Raw genomic sequence first — 4,736 nt, 5'->3', positions numbered from 1 at the left:
TGAACTCGGAGGTGCCGTGCGTTCGGTACTTGATCGGTCGGATCGTGAAGACGTACGACTACATCAACCGCGTTGTGCTAACGCTTCCGCTTTCGGTCTACGAGGGTACGTGGACAACACTCTCCCCTCTCGTTGCTATGCATCACCATGATCTTGCGTGTGCGTAGGAAATTTTTTGAAATTACTACATTCCCCAACAAATACTACCCCTCAGGTGATTTGTTGGACTGTGGACTAAAGAAGGGACCATCATATGTTTGGCAGAGTATTTGGGTAGGGATGCAAACATTCAAGAAAGGATGCATTTCGAGGGTTGGCAATGGCATGAAAATTAATATATGGGAAGATTGTTGGATCCCTAGTAGTAATTCAAGGAAGATAATAACTGTGAGGGGCAACTATGTGCTCACAATGGTGAATGAACTCATAAACCCACTCACTAGGGACTGGGACGAGGAGCTGATACGAGACAATTTTTGGAATATAGGCGCAGATAGGATTCTGCGAAACCCGATCTTCCAGCATGAAACGGAGGACTTCGTTGCTTGGCATCTTACCAAGTCGGGTAATTTTTTCAGCACGCTCAGCTTATTATAAGCAATGGGAGGAATATCATGATTCAAGTAATATAAACCCTCACGGCATAAGGGGCTCCTTGGCACATCCAGTTTGGAGGAAACATTGGAGTTTGAAGGTACCAGGCAAAATAAAAAAAATCTTTGGACATGTCTTCATGATACACTCCCTTGCTGTTGTCTTTTAGCAAATAGGCACATATCTCGCTCAGCTCAATGTCGGATTTGCTCCACGCATGCTGAGGATATAGCTCATATGGAATTCAAATGCAACCAAGCACAGGACGTATGGAGGTGCCTTGGCGTACTCGAAATAATGGCTACAGTAGCTGCACCTGGACGTACAGGAGTAGAAATCAAGGAAATTTTTCTCTGTGACCAAGAACATAAGAAGCAATATATGAGCATTGTTGAACTACCAGAGCTGGTGGCGGTGACGATCTGGTATCTATGATGGCAGCAAAGACAAATTGTTAAGCATGAAGAGGTCCAAACACCAGTGCGGTCATGCCAATCCATCAGGGCACTCTGTCTGAATTTTTTGTGTGCGGCCAGTAAAACTAGAGCGACACCAAGACTGAATCATTGGAGGAGGCCCCTAGTGTGTTAGTTGGCGCTTAATATCGATGTTGCTTTCTCGGATGAGGACAACACTGGTGCAGGTGGAGCAATTATTCGTGACAGTAGTGGCCTTTTCGTAGCAGCTGCCATGGCGAAATTTGAACACATCGCGGATGTGGAGTCGGCTGAAGCGGCTGCTCTTGTTGAGGGATTAAAACTTGCCACCATTGTGGGATGCAATTCTATACTGGTTCAGATGGTCAATTTAATTGTGGTGGAAGCACTGTAGCAGAGTTCTGGGCACTCGATGATAGCAGCTCCGATACTAGATGAATGTAGATCATTGTTACATGATTACGGGAAGTTCTCGATAGAGCATTGTAGTCGTGAATCAAATATGGTAGCTCATGCGCTAGCTCAGTTTGGACGTGATGATCCACCAAATTTGTGGTCGGACTCACCTCCGATTTTTATTTCTGAACTATTAGCGGATGATGTAAGCATTGTTTAATTTTAGTAAAGCAAGCCATGAAGGCCTTTTCCTAAAAAAAGAGCGGCACAGAGTCGCTGGCGACCAAAGAGTGCACGAAGGGACATCTCCAGGTGATACGACTTGGGGTTCGATCAGATTTTCATATTAACTTTGGTTAAACATTTTTAGGATGACTCTTAGCATTGTATTGCGAGACCACAAACCCCAGCCGCCGTCATAGGTCACCTTCACGACGCCCCCTTGGTCCTCCTCATCTCCCCTGTCTAGCGGTCTCGTCGGCGGCAAGAAGAGTGGGGACCCTGCATGTTTCATTTTTGTTTTCTTTAGGTTTTATTTCCCAGACGTCATTTGCAAGGTGGTGGTGGCGTTGGCATGTGGAATAAGGACTCTTTGTCCTCTCCCTACTAGATGATGCTTGATCAAACACCGGCGAAGTGTATGTGAGAGTTTGTGTCATTAGATTTGTTGGTTGTCTTCGAATCTTGACAGTTGGTGTTTCTATCAATGAGTGCAGTTTTGCTGGCTATTGGTGCAACAACTTCGACCTCTTCTTCCATATTGTTCTGGTAGGTGGTTCGGTTTTCTCCCACTCTATGGTCCGGTGGTGATGGATTGCAAGATTGTACTGCATGAGGTGATGCTCCAAACCAATGTTTCTTCAACGAGTTCTAGATCTTGTCTCGAATGTGGAGTGGCTATTGTGGTCTTTAAAGCCTGGTATGGCAAGAGCATTTCCATGTGTCCCTTTCATTTACCGTTGGTTCAGTGCAATTTTTAATCTCTGGCGGGTGCCGTACAATTGGAGGAAGAAGGGTAGTATGATTTTAAATGTAACTTTTTATGGTTGTGAAGTATCCAATTGTCTTTCCATTGTACTCGTTATTGTTTTTCTCAATAATTATCAGATTTAAGATGCCCTTGGGTGTCGTTCTTCTTAAAAAAAGAGCATTGGCATTGATGGTGATTTTGTAGAGAAGGAAGGGTAACCATATTCTTTAGATAGGACCAGTTCTAGTGTATTTTGTTTGGAACATTTTCATATTTGATACAACATCATATATCAAATATCACAAAATACTATAATGAAGACTGTCCAATTTTTTCAAGACATTTATGGCCTAACTCGAGAGGAGAATCTGACCATTTGGATTTCATAGTAAACATAGATGGAACGTTTAGACAGATGCATTTTCTGTTCATACGGTAATATGATATTAATTGCTGCAGTTCAGGAAATCAACACAAGGTTATGAAATTCCGAAGATTTCAAATGGTTTCATTCCCACTGGAATGTAAAATAGTGTAAAACACATAACCAACATACTATACACTAAATTGACGTTTGACAACGTGGAACCAACATACACTGAATTTCTTTCATCTTCTTCCAGATGAATCATTTGGTAGTTTTCAATTTATTCTGGGACAAATTTCCTATACCTCGGCCTGATACGGTGCAGTTGGTCCGTCCAAATCATGCTCATCATTGCTATCGGCAACAGTTTTGTTTGGTTCCATAGTCTCGACATCATCTCTGCTGCCATCTTTAATGCTTGGTTTCTTCTAGCCACCAGATTTTCCTTGTTTTTTTGGAGGGGGCACTTATGGCATCCTTCTTTTGCTGTCCCCTGCAGCCCGGCTGGAATGTTGCCACCATCTTTCTTGGCTTCAAATTTTCATCATCTTCTCCTTCTACCCTTGCTTCCTTGGCATCACCATCCTCACTCACTTGCCCTGGGCTAGCCACTACCTTTTTGTTAGATTGGGTCCCAATCAGCTTCTGTAGTTGTGGCACATATATAGGCTGTAGTCTAATAGAGACAGAACAAATCAGAGGGTTAGATAGATTTAGGATGGTAGAAGGCGTGGTAGTGAAGTAGTGTTGCTCAACCTGCCACCAGCTGTTATGAATTCAATGTTCTTTCCTGCAATAACCAGAAATTGGATAAAACTAACAAGGAACAAATGACAACAAACTGGACCAAATAATTACTGAAATTCCGATAAATCCAACATAATTGTCACAGTTCATCGTACGAAATGCAAATCTACGATGAGTTCCGGTGGTGACCAATTTTTCTCAAATAACGGTTGAGACGTTGTTCAAGACTACCCCGTTTTTTTTGAAACTCACCATCGACTTCACCTGGCTTCTTGCCCCAGCGGTGATGGAACAACCATTCCACAGGAAAGTGATCACAGCCACAACATCAACATCAACAGCATATTTCACAACCTAATAATTTCTTGGGTCAAGACACAACTATTCTGCAAGGTAAATACAGTAGTACAGTAAAGTACAGTTACTCAAAACAATAAAAAGTTAGAGTAACCTCTTGGATGCTTTGGTGTATTGCTTCACAACTCTCCCTTGTTAGGCTTGAAGCAATCTGCAATGGATGGGTTTTCGATTAGAAAGAATAACATGAACTCTGTTACGACCAAGCAGCACTGAAACACAACAAGTGCAGAAGATGCAACAGTTCTATCTATTGAACAGTAGCAGCTTTATCTATCAGGTGTGTTAATTAGGCAAAACTGTTAGGGATAAGATCAGATAGCTACAGGTCCATGGCATGGCTATTAATACCTTTTTAATATTAGTAGGAGATAAGCGAAGAATAACAAAATAAATTCCTAGTCCTTTCCCATCTTGTACAATCAGGCCTCAACAATCAAGCGCGACCGTCCAACCATTGGTCCTAGGACCCGTACATTTTTTAGAGAAAAGGCGCCGGCTGAACCCGAGGAGAGCTCGAACCTAGCCTGTCTTTGAATTAACTGTGACAGCCTGATTTTTGTTCCTTTCTTTTTCTTTTGTTTTTCTGAGGTTTTTGCTTGAGGTTTCTTTTTCCGTGGCTTCGTGGTCTGGAAGAAGATGCCCTCTTCTTTGTTTTCAGAGTGGCTTGTCATTCCCAAACCCTTCCCTAGACCCTGTCATTTTCATCCTAGCCCAAATCCCAATATTCTTTTCATTGGGAATATTCCTTTTCTATTAAAGGAATAACTCAAATTGCCCTAGGTTGTGAAGCAACATTTATTTCCATCACTCCTAAGATTCCCAAATAATTCTCATAAATTGTTTGGGTCATATCTTTCTCAAATAT

At 42.2% G+C, this 4,736-nt stretch overlaps 1 pseudogene; it reads right to left on the bottom strand.

Moving 5' to 3' along the window:
• Positions 1 to 3,025: 3,025 nt before the first annotated feature.
• Positions 3,026 to 4,034, bottom strand: LOC123165667 (formamidopyrimidine-DNA glycosylase-like; annotated as a pseudogene).
• Positions 4,035 to 4,736: the final 702 nt, after the last annotated feature.

Source organism: Triticum aestivum, chromosome 7D (genome assembly GCF_018294505.1).
Source record: "Triticum aestivum cultivar Chinese Spring chromosome 7D, IWGSC CS RefSeq v2.1, whole genome shotgun sequence".
NCBI classification, from domain to species: domain Eukaryota; kingdom Viridiplantae; phylum Streptophyta; class Magnoliopsida; order Poales; family Poaceae; genus Triticum; species Triticum aestivum.
Note: the sequence above shows the minus strand (reverse complement) of the source record. Positions and strands in the feature narration are given on the sequence as shown.